The following is a 24,385-nucleotide window of genomic DNA, read 5'->3' on the forward strand; positions in this document are numbered from 1 at the left end:
AGACAGATCCAGTTAACTGGATGTCAGCACCCTTCCCCTGTCTTTTAAGTTATTCCTCTCCCTATTTCAACCTATGAGTTTGTGATTTCATTACCACACAGTCTGGAATAATCCAGGATACTCTTTCTGCAACATCTCTGCTGATTGCATCTCCACAGGCTGCTTGACTACAGTATGTATCACCGACATTTGTGACCTAGCTATATCATTACCTAGAATAAATTGAACCCCTTCAATGGGCAATTTTTCCACTACCCCAACAATCACCTCACCTGCTATCAACTTACTTTTTAAAATTTACCTTACACAATGGAATATGTTTAGTATCTCCATGAATTGCACTTATGAATACTCTTTCTTGCAATATATCCTTCTGGACAACAAATATCACTATCCCATAACATTATGGACTGACTAGCCCCTGTGGTCCTTAAAATGTTGATCTCTCAGCCTGCTCCCACCCTGTACACATGGAAAGACTTTCCCTTCACATACAAAACTTTAAACATTTCTGTAACCTGCCCTTCAGAACACCCTTTGGTAAATTGTGAACACATTCGCACTTCTTTAGCTACCATTGATTCTTCCTGCTCTATCTGTACACAAACCACTGGTTTTTTCCTGCCTTTGGATCTCCAAACCCACAGTACTCTTATTTCCAAAACTTTTCTATGTTCCAATTACTGCAATAGGTTTTCCATGCAACATTCAATATTTTGACTTTGTGTGCCCAACCTTATTACAATGAAAACATTTAAGTCTTTGAACGTCACTTCCAACCTCAGCACTTTCCTTTCTGGTCTGAGGAAAAATTTCCTGGGAATTCTCAGCTGTCCCTTCTCTTCCTTGACTACCTGCCTTCCTTTCACCTTCCCACCTTCTATCCTTCTCAGATTTAAAAGGGAGATAGAAAAAAGGTTTTGATCTATGGACTAGCTCATGATCACCAGCTATCTCTCCTGCTTGTCTAGCCATTTTAACCCTCTGTCCTTCCACATGAGTTCTAACTAGTGAAGGAAGTGAACCTTTAAATTCTTTCAAAAGAATTACTTCTCTAAGAGTTGCATATGTTGTCTCTACCTTTAATGCCTGTATCCAACAGTCAAAATTACTTTGTTTTACTCTCTCAAATTCAATATAAGTCTGTCCAGGCTGTTTCCTTATATTCCTAAATTTCTGCCTGTACACCTCAGGAACTAACACATATGTACTCAAAATACCCTTTTTTTTGACTGCATCATAATACACAGATACTTCATCTGACAATGATGCATATACCTCATAAGCTCTGCCTACCAACCTAGACTGTAAAAGCAATGGCCATTTCATTGCTTAGCTATCTTCTCAATTAAAATAAATAATGCCTCTATAACCCTTTCCTCAAACTCCAGAAGAGCCTATACAAATTTAAACATCTCCCCACTGGGTTTTGGGTTGAAGGTGTTCGTCTCACCATCAAAACCTTCCATAGTGTCTGAGGTCTCTTTTTTAATGTCCAGCTTTTTAAGCTGGTATTCTCTTTCTCTCTCCTTTTATCTTTTCTCCATTGCTAACTTCTCCCTCTGGAGGTAAAGTTTTCATATTTCCATTTCTCTTTGAAATGCTCTCTCTTTTTCCTTTTCCTCGTGCCTTTTCAATTGCAATTCTCTTTCTTTTTCTTTCTCTTTCACCTCCAATTCAAGTCTTTTTTTCATTTGCAACTGAAGTCTCACTACCTCCATCTGTGACTCATTAGTTTCAGGTATCCCTTCCGATTTCAAATATTGTACTATTACGTGAATTGTGTCTGCTTTCTTCACTCCTGTGGTTAATCCTAACTGCAACTTATCCACCAATTCTGTTAACTTAGCCTTAATTACTTTTTGTAAACCAATCAGGGCTGTGTCGTCTACTCCCAGAAAAGTATTAGCAATTGTTAAAGCCATTTTTGCAGTCTAACCACTTTTAAATCCCACAAAAACAACTCCTGAGTTTAATGTTTTTCTCATACTCATAGCCTTAAGATTCAACTCCAAGCCAACCAAGGAATTTTAAAATTCCCAGATGAGCTCCAAATTTTGTTATGATATGGCAGATGGTAATTGCCAGGCTGACCAAATCCCAAAGGGAAACTTGGTCAAGCTATCACGATGATTTTGCAATTTGTATTTTTTATGAGAAGGTATGTACACTGAAGTCAGAAATAAAGAGTCCAATACCACCTTTGAAGGTTTTAAAGATTCAATTAAAACATTTATTAACAAAAGAAAAGAAAAAGTTAACCACACAAGATTACAGATATACAGTTAAACTTAGTCTAATAACAGTTCCCAAAATATTTCTACTTAACTAGACTCCCAACTACACACCCCATTCAGGCAACAGTCCAAATAGATTCTTAATCTATAAAACATCCAACAATATTACCACATGCACCTATTGTTGCTATAAGGGAGATATTTCACAGCTCCTCTCTCACTCTCACTTAACAATGGAACTACAAGGTTTTTAACAAAGCCTTGCACTCTAGACCAAACCAGCATTTCTCTGGGGTGGTTACAGGCTGCTTTTTCACAGGTCTATTTCACACAGTCCACCGCTCAAGATCTCACAGGTCCACCCCATACACTTTTCATCTTCCATTAAATATATTTTCTCCCATTTTGTTGGTAATTCCCATTGTTTCACTGTTGCTTTAGAAGTTCCTTTTCCTAGAATATAAAAATCTTTCACGTTGTCCGTATGGCCAGCACTTTCGGGAAAAGTAAACTTAATAACTTTGCCTTATTTTTCTTGCCAGTTGTAAAACATCTTACCATGCCTCTTTGAAAACCAAACAATCCCTCAACTTATTTATAAATGCAAATTCCATTAACACTGTATCTGCTGAGACCTCATCTTAGCTTACCCATCTCCATTTTAAAATGCCTGTTTTTTACACTTAAGCCTTTGATGATTCAAACCTTGCCGTCTGACCATCTTTAGTTTAATTAAATTAGACACACACACACACACAAGCTTGCTTTAAAGTATCCCACTAATATTTTTTTAAAATATTTCCTTTATATCAATTTAAGCATAATAAAGTTAACTTCTTTCTTTGTTAAAGTCTAGAAAACATCCTCTTTGGTTCCTTTATGATTACAGTGCATAAACAGTTAAGTACTTATTGAATTGGCAAATATGTCCTTTTCAAACAAAAAAACTGTTGCGTTCAAACAAGGAGAGGGCAAAGAGAGAGCCATTCAACCCCTCCTCCAACCCGTCCTCATCTGATTGTAACAGCAGTTATGCAATAAAAGTTATAATACTGCAGGAAACAACTGTAAATGAGTTAGAGAATGACTGCAGTCGAACCAGTGTTAGGTTGCATTTTCCACTGATCATGAAATAAAAAGTAGTTTTAATCAGCACAGGTGAATGAAATGAAAGTTTGCTCTGTCTACTGGCAGTAATGAACCTGCTTGAAATCATTCTGGACAATTTCAATCAAGTCCCCAGTGGACACAGGTCCTCAGTGCATAATACACTTAATTCGCATGAAATTGGCACTAATCGGCAATCCCCCCCAGACAGGCCACAGAGAGCCCGGTGTTGAACATGGAGCAATGGTCACACTTGTAGGCAGTAGGTTGACACAGTAGAAGAAATCCTCTTTTGTATCAAAACATGGCCTGCCTGACCTAGGGTGTGTGATGTTTAGCTGGTACTTGAATGGAAAGAATACTATTCCACAGCAGCAACATCTATAACTTAGATAAGCATAAAAATTAACAAAACAAAAAGAGAACAAGCCCAGCTGATTTACTGGGCTGCTTTAAGTTTCTAAAGACAGAGGGCAGCTGACCATCCTGTTTGTTAGCCTACATTAGAAATGTAATTAATCTAACACCAGTAGTCTAAGCTCCACATATGTTGTCAACCATGGCTCAGTTAGTAGCACTCTTGCCTTGAGTATGAAAATTGCAGGTTCAAGTCCCACTCCAGAAACTTGAGTGTAAAAATCTAGGCTGACAGTGCGGCATTGTGGGAATGCTTTTTTTAAAATTCATTCACGAGATGTGGACTTCGCTGGCTGCACCAGCATTTATTATCCATCCCTAGTTGCCCCTGAGAGGGTGGTGGTGAGCTGCCTTCTTGAACCGCTGCAGTCCATGTGGTGTAGGTACACCCACAGTGCTGTTCGGAAGGGAGTTCCAGGATTTTGACCCAGCGGCAGTGAAGGAATGGTGATATATTTCCAAGTCAGGATGGTGAGTGACTTGAAGGGGAACTTCCAGGTGGTGGTGTTCCCTATCTATCTGCTGCCCTTGTCCTTCTAGATGGTAGTGGTCGTGGGTTTGGAAGTTGCTGTCTAAGGAGCTTTGGTGAATTCCTGCAGTGCATCTTGTAGAGCATGAAAATCTAGGCTGACAGTGCAGTATTGTGAGAATGTGGCACTATTAGAAGTGCTGCCTTTTGGCCAAGGTTGCTCTTTCAGTGGGGTGTAAAACATCCCATGGCATTATTTTGAAGAAGAACAGGAGAGTTCTCCCCAATGTCGTGACCAATATTTATCCCTCAATTAACATCACAAAAAGATTTTTCTTTTGTTGACACCATTTTATATTTTATTTTACAAAGGAACAGGCCATGCATATGCAACCAGTAGTTGCTGCTTTAAATTACTATGGTATGCTTCCCATGAGCAAAGGAGTTCTGGACACTATTCCTCAACATTAATTCTGACGAAAAGTATCTGAGACAATGGAAATATAGGAAACATCCCAATATGAAAGAGTGGATATATTTCTTAATAGGTGATGGGGGCACAGTGGCATAGTGGTATTGCCACTGGACTAGTATGAGGAAGATTTAGAAGGGAAATGGAAAATGTAATACTAATCATATGTAGTGATCTGGTCATGTAAAATGATGTGCACATGTCTAAGTATGTGCTGTTATTTGCAGTGACTGCCTGACACCCATTGTACGCCACTAATTACTGGCCCAGGGTTGAATGGAAGGGCTGCTGCAACTTGATGCCTGATCTAACAGCCGCTGTTCTTTTGTTCTGTAGTTTCTTGTAAAATTATTTAGATTTTTTGGTATTTGTTGTTGTTCACCTTAGTATGTGTATTTTTTTTAAACTTCTGGACAGTTTATCTTTCTGCAGCAGAACATGTTTTCAGTGATGCACAAAATGACAATCTGCAGATGAGAGAGGTAACGTGCAATGTACTTTCTTTACTGAAAATCATTTTAAAATAGTCCTTTCCCTGCTTAATCCCAAGTGGGCACTTAATTTGCAGGCAATTCCTACATCAACCGCATGCTAGAGTGTTAACTAAAGAAAATAGTACCTGGAAGTGATTGCAAGATAGCAATATAGTCCGGGGGTTGAAATGACCCCAGAAAACAAATTGGATTTGGTCATTTGGGTCTCAAATCTACAATACAACCTTGAAATTATTTTCTGGTAGTTGATGTTTGTAATATATACTGAAGGCTTTGGAGAGGGTGAGAATAATTCCAAGGATGAGGGACTTCAGTTACATGGATAAATTGGTGAATCCAGGGTTGTTTAAAAAGAAGAGAAGGTTGGGAGGAGATCTGCTAGAGGTGTTTAAAATCATGAGAGGTCTAGACAGAGTAGATAGAAAGAAACTGCTGCCAATGGCAGAAGGGTGGGGAACCAGAGAACCCTGTTTTAAAGTGATTGTCAAAAGAACCAACAGTGGCCTGTTGAAAACCTTCTTTATGGAGTGAGCGGTTAGGATCTGGAATGCACTGCTGAGAGTCTGGTGGGGGCAGATTCAATCGAGAGCTGAAAAAGTGAACTGGATCAGCACCTGAGGAGAAGAAATTTGCAGGGCTACGGGGAAAAGGCGGGGAGTGGGACTCAATGAGTTGCCCCTGCAGACAGCCAGCATGGACACAAGGGGCCAAATGCCCCCCTTCTGTGCTGTAACCAATATGATTTATTAACTCTCCCTGCTTGACCAGAATAGAGCAGGCAAGAAGCTAAACTTGAGCAACTGCATTTCCCACCAGTTCCTACCAACCCCTGATATTAAAGCCATCAGGCAGGATTTTTCATTGAGCGGGCGTGCGCGCACCCAACCTGCTCGGCATAAAATGATGCGCGCTGAAGTTGGCCGAATGTCCCAATGTCATCACCCACTCGTGCGATATTTTGATCGGCGGGCGCACATGGGAATCAGCCGCGCACTCGCCGACAATTAAAAGGCCTATAAAGGCCATTAACAATGTAATTGAATTAAACCTTCCACTGCCTGCCCAACCTTGCGGTTGGCAGACAGACGAAAAGGCCAAGTGGTCTTTGCATCTTTGACGGAATCTCATCCGTGGGCAGGATGAGGTTTCGATCCGTCAATAAAAAAAATTTTAAAACGTCATCCTAATTTTTAACATGTCCCTGCTCATGTGACAGTGTTACATGAGGGGACTGGTTTTTAACATTTTCAAAATCTTTATTTTTAAATTTCAAAACTCTTCGTCTCCGAGGCAGCTCTGTGCTTCAGGGAGCTTTTCAAGCGCGCACCTGTGCGCATGTGCGAATTTGTGCTCTTGCCCTCCTCCCTCCACCGCCCCCTCACCCCCACCCCCACCGCACAGGCAGCACTGAGCACTGAAGCACACGTTTCACTTGGGCCATAACTGCCCCGTCAGCGTGAAATCATGATCCGGCCCCGTTCGCGGGCGGCGGTCATCGGTCGGCTTCCCGACCGCTCCCGCCCGACGAGGGAAAACTCCTGGCCATTAATTTTGGAAGATTTTGAGACTGGAGCCTAATGCATAAGGACTAATCAGGTTCCTATGGCAATGATAGGATCCCAGTGATATTTTTAACTGCTTATAATCAGTAAGGGAATCAAGGGTTACGGGGAAAAGGCAGGAAAGTGGAGTTGAGGATTACCAGATCAGCCATGATCTCACTGAATGGCGGAACAGACTCGATGGGCCGAATGGCCTACTCCTGCTCCCAGGTCTTGTGGTCTTATAACGGGAGTCCGAGTTGGGGAAGCCACTGCAGTTTCCCCACCAGACTGAAACAGCTTGGAAGCAAGTGGGAAGGATAAAGAGGCACCAGACGTAAGTGAAACACATTTTTTTTGAGAGACCAGTTCGGAGGAACATTTTGTTCCTTCAAACCCAACAAGAAAATTTGCAGTAAAACAGGGAATGCTAGAAAACCTCAGCAGACCTGGCAGCATCTGTGCAGAGAGAAAGAGTTAACATTTCGAGTCCGTATGACCCTTCTTCAGTGTCATACGGACTCGAAACGTTTACTCTGTTTCTCTCTCCACAGAGGCTGCCAGACCTGCTGAGTTTTAACAGCATTTCTTGTTTTTATTTCAGATTTCCAGCATCCGCAGTATTTTGTTTTTATTCCTGGACTCCCTCCCCATTCTTTCCAACATCGCCTGATAAACGTCCGTTCATAGTAGAAAGTAGAATGGTGGCATTTAAATACAACGCAAGATAAATTTGCCCAGGCCTGAAATTTAGGCCAGTAACTGTATTCCAAATTTGCACTGCCTTCAATTTACAAAACTCAAGTTTAGTAAATCCCCACAAGCTTACTGGAAAATAATCTACAGTTTATTATTAAAAAATATATTCATTAATATCTTATTTGAAACTGATTTTACCGATGAATGAGTTAACCAGAATATATCACTTTAAATAATACCATCAGTTTTCCCCATGTTGGTATAATTGCATTTATTGTAAAGGTTAAGGTATGTGGATAAAAATGTAATACAGAACTACATTCATTTAAGAGTGCTATCACATTAAATAGAATTGTGTTATGCTGTTAACGAAGAAACATACAACTTTAATTAGTGCCTGATATACCCTTGGCTATTTGTTACTTTCCCAGTTAAAAGATATATACATACTTCATTGTAATAAGTCTAAATGTGACACAAGGTGGTTTATCCACACTGCAGGACATTATGCATGTTGCTGGTGACAGAAGGATTCTACAACTTCAGCATATCTCCTTGCTTTAAAGCCATATTCTGTGTGGTGTCAGTATAGGCATGAAAATATTACAAATTTTAAAGCTATATTTTTAAAAGTGAACACCAAAAGCTGTTTAGGATGGCTGTAATAAACCATAGAATGGTTACAGCACAGAAGGCAACCACTTGGCCTATTATGTCCATGCTAGTTCTATGCAGGAGCAACTCATGTGACTTGTTAGTATTCAGCTCCAGACAGTCCTGAAACTCAAGCAAATACCTAATTAAAATATAGACAATCACATCCACTTGTGAAATTCATACATCCCTTTTGTTAAGGATGGACTGTCAACAAAAAGGACCATAACATCCCAGCCGTCTCGTCTTTCTATGTCACCATGGACAATTGAGACATAGGAACTCAATTGGTGTTAGACGAATATGAAATTGATCTCCATGCCCTTTTGTTGTATTGTAATGGCTCCTCATTCTAAACACACAGGCCTTAGCTGTCTGAAAATTTCAGGGTGTGAAAGGCTATAGCACAGGATGTTTACCAGTCGAACATACGACCTTATTTAGAAAAGGACTTTGAACTTGTAAAGGGTCACATATTTGTTACCTGCTTTTAAAAATAGCAGCAGAAGCTGTTCTGAAGCAAATACCATCAGAAACACCATCTAAGCTATCGAATCAGTTGCAAGACAACTATGCAGTCAAGGTAATGTACAGCTTTACCTTGAAAGTGGGAAAAGGACTCTTCCCCCTCAACCTGTTCCAACTTCACTTTCACCTGAGAGCCAACCTCCTGGCAATTCTACTACAAGAAGCTTATTGAAAAGCCTCTGCTTTTACAAGAACTCCACTCCAGCTACAGCATCAAATTCGTCTAAGAAACTACATGCCTCCTACATAAGAGACTGGACAATTCCCGATTGTAATCATATTGCTTTTTTCTTCTAATCCTTGTGTTTGTGATAGTGTGTTTGAGACGTCGTGCTTCAAACCTCCAGCGCAAATGTGATAATAAAAAATCTTCTTTATCTTTAAGTCCACAAAAGCTCTGTCTGGAATCAATTAAATTGGGACAAGCCACTCTGAAGGTAAGAAAACACACTAACCTCACACATAAAACTACTTTGATCATGGATAACAATAAAACACACAAATTCTGTGCCTCACAGTAGCAGCTTTCACGCAAGATTGTTCAGCATGAAATTCATCTTGGATAATAATGCACTGGCAGCCAGTTTACTGCACTATTATTAGCTTTGCACTGCTGCACCAGATGAATTTTATCCCCATTGTTTTGCAGCTTGCAGACTCATTCATCTAATTACAGCATTTTCAAAGTGTCAAAGAGCTAATCTACCACTCTGTGAACTCAATTGCTCATATAATGACATCAGTTTGTGCTTTAACCCTTAACATACACCTGTACACAGTTATCAATTTTTGACTTTGTGTATATTAATGTGGTGATTTATATATTTAAGTGAAATATGTTTGCAATCATGTTTGTTAGCATAAAGTAGCAACTTCATTTATTGGGCACTTACCAAGTAAAGATTAAAACACCTCATTAGAAGGGTGGGAGAGGAAAGGAAAATCAGATTACAGGCCTGGCCTGGGTATTCTGCTGCAGGGAGGCAACTTCACTACCTCCAAAGTTAAGGAGGTGGTGGGCGGGCACCTCCTTGTAGCAGACATTTTGAACAAGAATGCTCCGCTCTGATTAATTAATGTGTAAGCCCCGGCTCAAAGTGGCTGGCTGTCCTTCAGCAGTTCCCACTGCTGCTGGTGACTTCCAAGTCAGTTATTCTAGGCGGTAACTTCAACTGCATCATCGATGCGGCTGGACGATCCGGCAGGGCCAACAGCAGATTGGACGCCACATACAGACTCCTGATGGAAACAGTAAAGGATGCCAAGCTACACGATGTCTTCAGCAACCCTGCAGACGGATCGCAGCATAGCTACACCTGGTTGCGGCCAGACAGATCCATCCATTTCAGGATAGGCTTTCTATCCCAAGCATTCAAGGTCAGATCCACTGACGTCAAGCCGGTGTTCTTCTTTGACCACCACCTCCTACTGGCTGTCTGTCACTTACAGTAAGACCAGAGAGTTGGCAGGGGGACATGGAAGCGGAATGTGAAACTGTTGGCCCCAGAAAACATTGAGGAACCCAAAGGGGATTACAAAGTTTGGAGAACCATGTAACTCCTTTTTGAGTCCCTGTCACACTGGAATCTCACCGCAAGGGGTTCGTTTGCTTACCAGTTCTTTACTTGAGCACTAGTTCAGTACTGTGTCTCCAAAGCTTTTATTTGCAGTTACGACACCGCGACTTCATTGCAGTCTTCAAAACATCGAGGGTCTTGGCATGCCACGTAGTCCAATCTAAGGCTGTTCACCATGTCCTACTTGTACTTAATCTTGCTGCCACCTGTCGTATCACTGCTGATCACCATGTCGTGTTATTACTATGAGAAAACACCTTGGGCTTATTTACTGTACAAGACACAAGGCGCCAATCACTCATAAGGGATTGGGTAAACACGTCATTTATTAAGACTAGGCACGTGTTACCCTCGAGGTGGCTGTGGTGGGGAAGAAACTGTTGTCCACCTCCCTTGTGGAATGTGCCTTTGCAAAGAAGGTCTGGAGAGAGATGCAGTGTTTTTTGTTGAGGTTCATCCCAAGCAGCTCTGTGACATAGGACTCTGTGCTCTGTGTGCTGTTCCTAGGGACACACACTGAGATAAACATCAACTATGGTGGGAGGACCATGACCACCCTGAAAGATGCTTTGCTAGTCTTCCAGGGCAAAGAGTTATCTTCAGCCCAGTGTTGTAGAGTGGCACATTCCAAAGTCCAGGACTACTTATTGAAGGATGCACTAAAGCTTGGGGCAGCTGCCACAGAGGCACAATAGGGAAAAGGTTGCAGTCTAAAGCCTTTCAACCTTAGTACACTGAGGAGCTGGGAACTGTGTAGAATCCTTTGGCTGTTTACTTGATATGGAATGTATATTATGAATATCAAGAATATTAAAATTGAATGGAGGCACCTCAGAGTGAACTTGCCGAATGGAGAAAAGTGACTTCAATCGCACTTTCTGTAATTTCCAACTTGAATTGTTTTGCCTTTGTGCTGTATGCTTGACATAGAATGTATATTGTAACTATCAACCGTATTGCAATTGTATAGGAGCACCTCAAAGTGGAACATTAGTGTCTGAAGAAAAGTTGAATTTTATTGCACTTTCCGTAATTTTCATTTTGAAATGACGTGTAATGTACTTTTATACATTTTATCAATAAAGTATATTTTTGGAAAAAAAAGGTTTTCATGTGTACTGGTGGATTTCTCAATCTTGCATTTCTTGTGTCTCATACTTGTTTCATAATTTGCTTTGCACCACACACATTTTTGACTCCTTTGAGGTAGGTATGATTTTTTAAAATTCATTCTTGGGATGTGGGTGTCACTGGCTAGGCCAGCACATATTGCCTAGCCCTAATTATCCTTGAGAAGGTGGTGGTGAGCTGTCTTCTTCAACTGCTGCGGTCCATGTGGTGTTGGAACACCCGCAGTGCTGTTAGGGAGGAAATTCCAAGATTTTGACCCAGCGACAGTGAAGGAACGGCGTTATATTTCCAAGTCAGGATGGTGAATGGCTTGGAGGGGAACTCCCAGTGGTAGTGTTCCCCTGTGTCTGCTGCCCTTGCCCTTCTAGATGGTAATGGTTGTGGGTTTAGAAGGTGCTGTCAAAGGAGCTTTGGTGAGTTCCTGCAATGCATCTTGTAGATGGTACACACTGCTGCTACTGTGGAGGGAGTGAATGTTTGTGGGTGGGGTGCTAATCAAGCAGGCTGCCTTGTCCTGGATGGTGCCAAGCTTCTCGATTGTTGGTGGAGCTGCACTCATCCAGGCAAGTGGGGAGTATTCCATCACACTCCTGACTTGTGCCTTGTGAATGGAGGACAGACTTTGGGGAATCAGGAGGTTACAATGCCATGGCGTACAAGGCCTAGTGCTGGAAAATGGGATTAGAATAGTTAGGTACTTGTTTGACTGGCGCAGACTCAATGGGCCGAAGGACCTTTTTCTGTGCTGTAGACCTTTATGACTCTGAGGTGAGTTACCCATTGCAGGATTCCTAGCCTCTGCCCTGATGTGTTATTAATATTACAGAGCTGCCCAACTGACAACTAAAGCCTTCCAAATACTTTTCTTGCCCCATTTGATCTGTGAAGCATTTTGTTATCTGTTGATAGATAAACAATAACTAGTACTGGCTGTGAAGAAGAGTCATATGGACTCAAAACGTTAACTGTGTTTCTCTCTCCACAGATGCTGCCAGACCTGCTGAGTTTTTCCAGCCTTTTCTGTTTTTATTTCAGATTTCCAGCATCCGCAGTATTTTTCTTCCACCTTACTTGATGTATGGACTGTATATCACACATTTTGCATGTGGTTCTTCATTCTTTTATAAGACAGAACAAGAAACTCTTGGAAAACCAAGGGGAGATACAAATTGTTAAGCTTCTTTATTTCATATACGTGAACATAGAGGGCAAGGGAATAATCTTAAGTTTTGACATTAAGTGTAAAAGAGGTGATATGAGATTAGACACTGATACATTTTTCCCAAATTTCATTTTCATTTGCATTGGTGCATGTGGTAGAATTTTCAACTCCCCCAGGGGTGGGATGGCAGGCAGACTGGGCATGTAAAATTAGGCATGATGCCATAGGTGCCTTTCCCAGCACCTATCTGCCCACCCCACCACAATTTTACAATACAGAGGGGTAAGTGTGGGCAAGCCCGCCTGCCTTTAGGCCAATTGAGGCCTTTAGATGGCCAATTAATGGCAATTTTTCTCACTGTGGATGGTAGAGCCAAGTTTGAAGTGCATCGGGTCTTCGGGCTGTAGGAAGGGATTAGGTTCCTCCTTTTTGGATCCCCTGGGACCACTGGAGGCTCCCAAGGGTCCCCTCCCCTAGCCTGTACAACCCAGACACCATCTACATCGCCAACCACCCCTCCCACCACAACACCTTCCTTGATGTGGACTGCTAGCCTGGCCCCACCAAGAATATCCACCAACTTTCCCCTCCATCCAGCATCAGCGATGATCTTTTTTGGGGTCTGTCAGTAGCCTAAGCAGTGGCCACCGCTCCCCGTGGGGCTGCTGGGACCAGAGAGCTCCTGGCCATTTGATCAGCCAGCAGCTCTCAGACGCAGGACTTCTTCCCCAGATAGGGGTGCAAGTCTTGCCCTGAGCCACTTAACTCTCCTCTGAGCATTAAATGACTGCATAGCAGCCTGCCGGAGCAAGGGCGAGTTTACAGTTGACTTTTGGGGTGGGGGTGAGGTGGCAGGAACCCCAGCAATACGTCAAATACTGCCCATGATCTAGTAAACTTATTTCAGTTTGTCAATCCTCTCACAAATGTAATACATGGATTCCATAAAAAACTGGCTTCTGAAAACTTTGTTTGAGACACTTTCTGACATTGATGCACAAAAAGAATTAATGCATCATTTTAAAAAGCAATGTGAAATCAATTCCAAACTAGTTTGCACTGTTTACACCATAGCAAGCTCCTTCAAAGGTCTCCAAGTTGACTTTCATTCCTCTGATCAAGAGGAATAAAATTCACATAGAGCCAGGTTATTTTGAAAGCTCATAAGCCAAAAACGTATAAGATACTTTAGCACCTACCTCTGGAGTGATGTTGTGTGGGGCTCACTACCCTATTTACACCAGAAAGCAAGTAAGCATCACCCACCCATATGTTTTGACTTAACAGCTTCAGGGCTTAATGTTTCTGTGGTTATTTCATTGGAATAGTTAGAATTGCCACCTGTTCCTAATTTCCCACATTTCACGTTGAGTAGTTTTGGGGCCAATTAGTGAACATCCTTTTGACTTGCAAATCCCTTTGCAAAGGGGTTTGTTTCCAGCGAAGTGTGTCTTGATGAGTGAGAGTACTTGCTTTTGAAAAATAAATCTTCCAACTGAAGCTTCTCAGTCTGAGTTGGACATCTACGGTTAGCTTCACCCAATCAGGAAGCCTGAGTTGTAGTAAACAACCCATTATTCTAACGAAAGATTCATTTAAATAAAGAATTGGCCAGCCAACAAGGAATAGTCTGGGTTTGAGTCCCATACTTAATTGTATGACTTCTCTGGACATGAAGTTCTGCTTATGACATGCCTGATATTTTCTACAGCAACCACCCTGGTTTCTCAAAATAAAGCCTAAATAATGGGTAATGAAGATCTTTCCATTTCAGGTAATCAATATCAGGATCAAGCAATTCAGCCCAGGGTAGCTCAATTAAGTAATATATTGGCTAAGAGGTACTTTGGGACATCCTGAGGTTTTGAAGGATGCTATCAAAATTCAGATGTCCTGTTTCCTTATCATTCCAACCAGGATGAAGAGCAAAGCTCTATTCAATCTGCCCCAACAACAGTCTAGGTCCAACCTTTCAGGGAAGGAACCTTGTTACTACTGTGCAGCCTGGTCTAAATTTAACCTTAGTCTCACACTGCAGGCCCAATTTTAACTGTGTAAGTGAATGGGCTTCAAGTGAGTTAAGATCTTGCCCTACATGTTTTACTCAATGATCCATGAACTCAAGGAATCCTATCAACACCATCTTTGAACAACGTTGCCTTGCCAATTTTGCCCACATGTTGAGTATATATATATTTTTTTAATGTATACTGACCGGTTATTAGACACTCCTAAGAATCAGTACCTATATGAAAGGAGGGGAGAAAACTCGTGAGAATTGCAAATGACTTGAGGTACATTAGAAATAACCAACGTATTCATAACGTACTGCCAGAGAAACCAGAAAAGCCCAAGGTACAATCCTTATTGTATGTTAAGCCAGCTGATTGTAGCTAGGCAGTAATTGAATATTTGGCTCTCTCAAGATAAGGAGGCAAAAAAACCACTGTGGTCCATACTCCTGATTTCTAATAAATGCTATCTGCTGGCCAGGGTCTTGTGCAGATTTTCAAGCACCAATCCAGAGGCAGGGATGTGTTGAATATCGAAGTTTATTCAAGCATATGCAGGAAAGAAATACTTAGCAAACTAAGTCCTTTCTCCCCTGTGTATGCTTGAATACACATCTCTGCATCTGGAGCAGTGCTTGAAAATCCCCACAACAATTGGTGCAGTCGGCAGGATCTCTGGGATCAGAACAAGTTAGCACTCACAACTAACAGTGGACGGGTGAGTATGTTTACATACCACCCTTTAGATAGGACTGTTGGAGTGACCTCTGAACTGACGGAGATCCGGACCAAAACAAGGCCAGATTTGTAATGTCCAAGTTGGCGCAGTGAGCGGGTGTTCCTGGGGTAAACAGAAGCAAGTGCCGTTCCTTGGGTAAACACAGGCATTCCTGGGGTAAATGGAGGCAGGTGCCATTACCTGAGTAAACGCATAAAATAGGTGTTCTTGGGGTAAACAGAGGATGGTGCCATTCCTTCAGTAAGTGCGTAAACTGGGCATGCAGCAGGGAAAAGGAGCACCTCCAAACAGTTAGGGTAAATGGGGGACGTGTAAGGGTATGTGTGTAGATACTGTTACAAAGGTAATGGGGGACATCAGCATTAAGAGGGGTCAGACAGACTTGACCTAGAGTATCTCAGTCATGACAGAGGATGGTAGTAGTTGGGGCTCAAAGAGGTCACTCATGGAGTTCTTAGCAGAAAAGCACAAGAAGGTACTATTTAAGATGAAAAAGGAAGCTTGGAGTCCCGAGTGGACTCCGGAACAACAAAAGGAATGGTGGGACAAGCAGTCCATGGGCAAGGAAGTAAAGGCAATTGTGATATTATGTGCATGCCATCTTAAAACTTGTCAGTTAGGACAGGCAGAAGCTCAAAAGGTTATGGAAGAAAAATAACATTGCAATCACAACTCAAGTGTCTACAAGTCACTGCACTAAAGAGAGAGAAGAACAGAGAGAGAGACAAAGAGACAATACCCCTAGGGAGGGTAATGAGCAGTGACACTCAGGGGCAGAGGAAATGTGAGCTTCGGCCACTCTGATTGTTCCTGTAGGTGAAAACCTAGAAAATTCCCACAACAACTGGTGTCGCGTTCTTCTCCCCTTGCAAATGCTTGAATAAACTTTGATATTTTACACATCTCTGCCTCTAACATGGTGCTGGAAAATCCCCAAAACAGTCTTTATATGGACTTAATTGTATCTGCAAATTGGCTTACTGTGTGCCATTGAGGCCAATGGAATTTGAAATTCAGAATCTCGCCATTTTTTATTTTGAGCCATGTCTATTCAACAAAGAAATATTTAATTAAATTATATACGGATATGTTGTACAAACTCCTGCTCTTTTTCTTTGAAGCCATGCCTATCCCAAAAATAAAGCACGACCAACATTAATCATGTGCAAGATTAGTTCTTTCAGAATCGTTTGATTAGCTAGATAACAAAAGCATTCATGCGGAAACTTGAAGCCCAATTTAGAGCAAAGCCAACAAAAGATATCATTAATATTACACTCTATTAGTACTCTGGTGATAAGGTCCTTTTAAAAAACTTAGCCTTTACCCATCACAATCATATTTGTTAAGGTTAAGTGAATTGAGAAGCTGTTATTTTAAACTTTGTTTGCATTCTAAACCATACAGTCCTAAGGTGGCCTCTGTGCCTCACAGCTAAGATCTTTCAACAAAGTTCTTTAATCTCTCATTGTTTGAAGTAGTTCCAGCACCTTCAAACATTCAAGCAATCCAAACTCCCTAATGTTTAAAAGGAAATAGTTCAAAGTTGTATAAAGTTATCTTGTAATTAATTATCATAACAAAGATGATTTGCTGAGTAAATAAGTGCATTCATATTTTGAAATACAAGTTAGGTAGAAGCAATAGTATGCCTTCCACCGGTAAACAGCAATGAGATGTCTAAGATGTCCATTTCTTTGCAAAGTGTAATAAAACAGAGTTAGACCATTCTTCATTAGCAGTCAAGAACTGTTTTTATATTTCACTTAACACCAAACATGCCTGACACCTGACGTGCAGGGCTTCCATATTTGGTGACAAAATCAAAGAAAACTTACTGTATTTGCTAAGGCAGGCTGCCAAAAAATGCATGGAAAACAAGATCATCCCAGCCACTATTCATAGTGAATTGATAGATTAACTTTGGCGGATATTGGGAACTGGCAACACCAGCACGGGCAATTAGATTTTCATTTCCAATGTCCAATCTCTCCTGACGGTGTGTATTTATGCTGGGGCATAGTAGATCTTGTCCAAACTGCCATTGTTTGAGGCTAGGTCTTACATGCTCTTAAGCTATTTGGTCATGGGAGAAACATCACAGCTAAGCTTGCTGCCCTCACCTATGTAGTTTTTTTTAAGCAGAGGTCACTTGCTAGTGGTCAGAATTGGGAACTACAGCTGATTTTTAGCCTCCACTTAGTCCAGGGTCACAGGAGCCATTTTTAGTGCCATCACTGCTGACCGGACTCAGACTAACAAACTGATTAACCCTGGGGCTTCCTGGACATAGGTGGTCCATTCATCAGTGAAACTGTTTAGAATGTTTTATATTAGTTAACAGTACTGGAATCTGATGAATTTCATAATTATTGCAGTGCTTAAGTAGCCAGAATCCATATATTTAAAGTAAAAAGAATGCAGGTTATAATACCTAAATAATATTTAACTAATGCAAATGTGCTAGAGTAAACATTGGCTCCATCAGGTCAAAAACATTGCTCACAGCCGGAGCAGCATTCAGCAACCACATCTTTTTTTTGTTTCTTTTCCCTAAACCTGACTGGGAAGAATGATGGAAACCACTAGCCCTCTCAAATTCTCTGAAATCTTGCCAAAATGTTTCAAACACTGGCTATCCTTACCTCAATCTTTTTCAGATGGTTTGGACTGTGCAATGAAGAGTTCACAAACTCCCAACCCTGACAGGCATACGATTGTGTTTTAACTTTGGGTATGCTAACCCACAATATTTACTTTCTTCACTTCTAAAGCTAAAGCTAAGCAATTTTGTAATAATATGCTTTTCATCTCCGATGCTATGATAACAAACAGAGTACGTCTGATGATTTCACTGAATGAAGAGAGCACTTGTGTGGGGGAGTTTAATTAAATGGCATGCCTTTTCAGTGTACTGCAAGATTACTATCCACATCCTGATTGTGATTATTTGTCTTCACATTCTTTAATTAACAGAAAGCCAGGTCATGCTTGCAATAGCAATAAGTTCATAGGCAGTACTGTTTAAGCAAACACTGTAATGAAGCCTGATGTTATTGGGTCACTTGTTGAAATGCCCTGTTTTTTCACCATTCCAGTAGTTGCCACATGTGTCTAATATGCGTTAGGCTTAGAATACACATTTTTTTTTAGCACTTATAAAAAAAATCCTCTTCCAGTTTAACTGTCAAAGTATGTTATTCACATTAAAATCACTGTTTGGAATGTGTTACTTTAAAAGACAAATTAATGATGTCTTCATGGTCTTAGAGAAAAGAAAAGTAAGTCCAATCGGGAGATATGTTAATTAAAATATATTGAAAACTTCTAACAATTTCAGATTTTAGATCCTGAGGGTCTGGTTTAGTTTATGCTTTTGAGTTACTTTCTTTAGATGTCTTTGCACCACATATCCTTGGCCACGGAGGCAGACAGACAAACCTTCACCAAGACCTCTACCAGACACTTTTGAAGAAACCTCTAGAAGCTATGTAGGACTGACATTGATTTTACCCTTTGGTACCTTCCTTGGTGTTACAATCAAGATTGGGAATTCACCATTAGGGAGAATTGCTCTGGTTGCTATGTGTAGTGGCACTGAAAATGCTCTCAGAAAGACTGAGGGAATTTTTTGTCCAGCACCTAGTTGGTAACCTGGCTAAGCCGATCGCTAAAGTAGATCCCAACTGATTTTCATTCCATTCATTTCAATAGAATGAAAATCACACGGACAGAAAATCTACTCTGGCAGATTACCACCCAGGAAGTGAAATTGAAAATCTACCACAATGTATTCATGATACAATTTCGCCCCCGGTGTCAGAAACCACAGGCCTAATACGGGTTGTGCTAATTAGTAGCGGGAGCATCATCAAACTGCAAAACCACAACATCCTAAATATAAAAGTAAACATAAATCAAATATAGTTATTTTGTAATTAGTGGCAAATATTATACATTTCATCTCATTTTAATTATATTTTAAGTTAGTATGAAGAAGGCTTAAGGTACCGCCATTAAAACCAATAGAGTTGATAGATTGAAATATGTTAAGAGTACTGCATTTGAATTGGTAAGAAAATATTGCATCAGTAATACTTCACAAATAATTAAGTGAATAATAGGGAAGGATAGGCCAGCAGTATGTGCAGCTGCAACCTGTGAGTAAATTCTGTTATAGTGTTATCGTGACAATATTAAAAATTGGATCAATCAATGTCAAAAGGATTGCATCAAGAATCATACATATGGACAGTGATAGTCCAGCTTATTCAAATAAACAATATCTTGGCCTCCTTAAGACACATCTTTAGAATACTGGTGACATTTTGCAAACAACCCCTGCAAAGACATGAGAACCCCTTAGCCGTTGCTTCATTCTGAAGGATTGATGGTTTGCCAGTTGTAATGTATTTTATGCTCCAGTTGAGTCTGTGCACTGAAAGCAAACTAAAAAGCTTGGGATTTGCCTGGGATAATAGTGCTCGAACAACGTAAAGAGGAAAGAGCTTCAAAAAATACAAAAGCTGAGAAGTAACCTCCTGAATATTAAAGCACAGGGTTTTACACTTTAATCATTCTGATGTTGGATTGTGTCTGCAAATTATAGCAAATCAAAATTAACAATTTGCAATCTTTTGTTTCCATTTATTACAGATACTCCCAGTTGCCTGTCTCTCTGCTCTTTATTTCATTGATATATTCATAGACTGCAATCAAAATGGCATTGATTTTTGCAGTGTTTAATTACAACTGGGGTAAGATGGTGGTGTAAAGGTAATGTCACTGGACTAGTAATCCAGAGACCCAGACTAATCCTGGGACATGGGTTCAAATGGCAGTTGGTAGAATTTAAATTTAATTAATAAACTCTGAATTTGAAAACTAGTCTCAGTAGTGGTGACCATCATTAAATGTTGTAAAAACCCATCTGGTTCACTAATGCCTTTTAGGGAAAGAAATTTGCCATTCTTACCTTGTCTCGCCGACATGTGACTCCAGACTCTGAATAATGTGGTTGATTCTTAACCACCCTCTGAAATTGCCTAGCAAGCCACTCAGTTCGAGGGCAATTAGGGATGGGCAAAACATGCTGGCCTTACCAGCAACACCCACATCCCATGGAAGAATAAAAGGAAAAAAAAAATTGGCAATAAGAATCTTGACCAAGTGTATGGCAGAGCCCGAATGAAAGTTCCAAGAAATAGTGAGACAAAGACTCCATCTCCCACTCAGCTGAATTTTTAAAGTTTGACCATTGCTGTGGGGAGTTATCAAGCAGAATCCAGCTAGCATCCCGTGAACAGGTGGGTGGAGGGGAAGGTTGGAAAATGAATTGGGAATTAAATAGTTCTCACCGCTGCTCTCACATGATTCCAGACACCAAGCTAAGAATGAAATGGGAGTGACATGTGTGAAGACCACACGGCCTACCCATTAAACTGTGTGTTGCCTGGGGGAGAAAAAAACTGGGTGAAATAAAAAAGGCAATAAAATGATAATTGTAATAAACTATTTACTTCTAGTGATATGAATAAATGAGATTTACAGTTTAGGTGAACAACAATAGGTCACAGATTTCACTTTTTGTGGTGGGCAGCTGTACCACATTAAAACCATGCCATGTACCATGTGTTTTCTGAAGAACCTGCACATTTGTTGCAAGGTGCAGTTCATACATTTTTCTTTTGATGCTGTGAAATTATTTACATCATGCAAAGAGTCTGGTTATAAAACAAGACTGAACCCAAAGAAACTCGATCTATGAAAGTGTATACATTTTACAAAAATGTAGCAGAAAAATAAACAGCTGATCACCTGAGCTTTGCTCAAGGAATAAAATATCTCATCTTATCTTTATATCACTGCTACCTGTTTTTTCTCATTTTATCAGCTTCCTCTTTTGTCTCCATGCTTCTTTTCTTGTCTTTTAATGATTTGATGGTGATTTTTTTGTGTTTCTGCTATAAATGGTATTTTCTACATGATTGGCTGGATCAGCTGGCTGCAATACTATTTGATAAAATAAATTGAGTGATGTGATTAGCTGTTTTTCAATAAAATAGCACTAAAACATTCCCTTACCTATTTCAAGCTGACTTTATATAAATACTCATACACACATATATCTAGAGTCTAAGATAAAAGCAAAATACTGCTGATGCTGGAAATCTGAAACAAAACCAAAATGCTGGAAAAACTCAGCAGGTCTAACAGCATCTGTGGAGAGAAAAAAAAGTTAACATTTCAAGTCCGTACGTCTCTTCTTCAGACTCTTCTTTATAGACTAACCCTCTTTCTAATTTCTAACACTGTGTACATGAACTCTGAAGTCTCTTTGGACCTCCAGTGCTTCTAACTTTTCATCATTTAGAAAGTACTCTGAGTTATCCTTTTTAGGCCCTAAGTGAATGACCTCACACTTGTCTATATTAAAATCTATTTGCCACAATTTAGCTCATTCACTTAAACTATTAATATCTCTTTATAATGCTATGCTTCATCTACACTGCTTACAATACTTGACCACCTAGGCAAATTTGGATATGTGGCTTACTATCCCATCATTTAAATGGCTACTATGTCTTACTCTGGAAGCTGAACTTGGCCCTGTAACTCATTTGATTTGTTCATCAGAACTGATGAAGGGTCACAGGCCTGAAATGTTAACTATTCTTCTCTCCAAAAATGTTGCCTGATCTTCTGAGTATCTCCAGCATATCCAGCTGCTGCCGCATGTTTCCAGCGTGTCTGGAAATATGTGGGAGCAGCCTAGTGAACATTTCCCAATTCATTTTCCATCCTTCCCTTCCACCCACCTGTTTATGGGGTGCTAGCTGGATTCTGCTTGACAACTCCCCAATATATAGTGTCTATGTATTGTATGTGACATTGTCAAATGCCATGTAAACATTTCAAATGAGAATTCCAGTGCTAAAATGTCAACATTTCCTTCCAACCACTACCTGTACATATGAACATAGAAATAAGGAGTAGGCCTGCTCTGCCATTCGGTAATATTATGGCTGATTCGATTGTGGCCTCAACTCCACTTTCCTGCCTATCCCCTATACCCTTTGACTCCCTTGTTAGTCAAGAATCTATTTATCTCTGCCTTAAAAATATTCAGTGACCCTGCTTTCACCATTCTCTGGGGAGAGTTCCAAAGACTCAGGGAAATAATTTCTTCTCACATCCATCTTTTTAAACTGTGTCCCCCTAGTTCTAGTCTCTCTCACAAGCAGAAACATCCTCTCAGCATTCACCATGTCGAGACCCCTCAGGATCTTGTGTTTCAATAAGATCACCTCTCATTCTTCTAAAGTCCAATGGGTACAGGCCCAAACTGTCCAACCTTTCCTCATAAGATAACCCCTTCATGCCTGTAATCAGTTGAATAAGCCTACTCTGAACTGCTTCTAATACAATTATTATGGGGAGAATTTTCATGTCGGTGTGCCGGGGCAGGGCCCACACGCCAACATGTAAAATAACGTGCGGTGACGTTGGGTGTGCATCCCGACGTCACCACGCGCCATTCCGATCTTTCGTTCAGCGGACGCGCGCCAGAGGCGGCTGCGCACCCGTCAAACTGTCAAAGGCCTGTTAAGGCCATTAAGTAAACCAATTAAACTCATTCTCAGCGCTGCCCGTCCAATCTTAAGGTTGGCGGGCAGACACAGAGCCCAAGCGGCCTTCGCGTTTTGCAAGAAACCTCACCCACAGGCGGGATGAGGTTTCATGAAAGTTTTATTAAATTAATAAATATTTTTCACACAATTCATAAACATGTCCCAGCTTACATGAGGGGACATGTCTAAGCAATTTTATTCTTTCTTTATTTGAAACTTTCATTTTGAACTTAATCTCCCCTTAGGGAGATTTCTGCACTCTTTTGCGCGCATGCTAAAGAGCGCAGGCCCCAACTCTCCCTCCTCCCCCTGCCCACACAGGGAGCGCTCAGCGCTTCCAGGTGCGTGTCTCATGCTGGGTGGGCCTTAATTGGCCCAGCCACGTAAAATGGTGGTGCGCAGCTGATCGGCTCCGTGCCCACTCACAACCGGCCCGCCCGACGGAGAAAATTCTCCCTTACAGGGAGAATTTCCTCCCCATCTGGGGGACTGGACAGGAGTGGATGCGCAGCCGACTGCCGCCCATGATCGGCTGCGTGCCGAGGATGGAGAGTTGGGGCCTGTGCTCTTTCGCACATGCGCATGAAGGAGCACAGAAATCTCCCTGAGGCACAGAGCTGTGTCACGTGAGCTGGGACATGTCTACGAAAATTATTTAAAAATTTTTATTAAAGTTTAAAAACCTTCATGAAACCTCATCCCACCCGCGGATGAGGTTTCATGATAAATGCGAAGGCCGCCTGGGCTCTTCGCCTGTCCGCCAACGTTAGGGTTGGACGGGCAGCTCAGTTAATTATTTCATTTGGAATATAAATGGCCTTAACAGGCCTTTGACCGTTCTGCAGGCGTGCCCGCCGAACTGAAGATCTGAACGACACGCGGTGACGTTGGGATGCACGCCCGACGTCAACGTGTGTCATTTTATGCATCGGCCCCGCTCGCCGACCCGAAGATTCTGGCCTTATGTGTTTGCTTAAAAAAGGAGGTACCTGTAATACCACTAGATGGCATTATAACAAGGATTCCAATGTTGTTATAACATTGGCCACGAATGGTCATTGTAATGTTAGTAGGTGGTGCTGAATTGTCCTTTTCTCACAGATCACTCAAAATGCATTCTGAAAATAATTCATCCATTTTTACACTCTAATTTTCAATTTTAATGTCCAAAGATTGTTTTGAACAAAATTTTAAAAATCAAATAATGATATATTTCATAATTTATTGAATTGTGTGTGAGAAAGCCTTCACTGAAGTTACTTTGGCACAGTGAAGAATAAGTGGTGGAAAAGGTCACATTGAATAGGTCTCCGCTGCCACAACACCTAGTTTCTCCGGAATGTGTCTGTGTCAACAGTAGGATTCTAATGAGATGGGATAGGATATTCTCACCCTCCAACCTTACTTTCCTCAATGTGCACCTGTGGCGTTCCCAAGAAGACAGGTACCCAAAAATTTGGAGCAAAAAAAAAAATCATTTATCAGTCGTGTTAAAATTGTTAAAGTTAAGTGAAA

At 41.0% G+C, this 24,385-nt stretch overlaps 1 protein-coding gene across 1 annotated transcript in view; it reads right to left on the reverse strand.

Annotated features, from left to right (window-relative positions):
- The window catches only part of rps16 (ribosomal protein S16), a 284,445-nt gene that overhangs the window by 191,012 nt on the left and 69,048 nt on the right, over window positions 1-24,385 (reverse strand). The gene's annotated exons all lie outside the window — the stretch shown is intronic.

This window comes from Cetorhinus maximus, chromosome 22 (assembly GCF_964194155.1).
Source record: "Cetorhinus maximus chromosome 22, sCetMax3.hap1.1, whole genome shotgun sequence".
In the NCBI taxonomy this organism is placed as follows: Eukaryota; Metazoa; Chordata; class Chondrichthyes; order Lamniformes; family Cetorhinidae; genus Cetorhinus; species Cetorhinus maximus.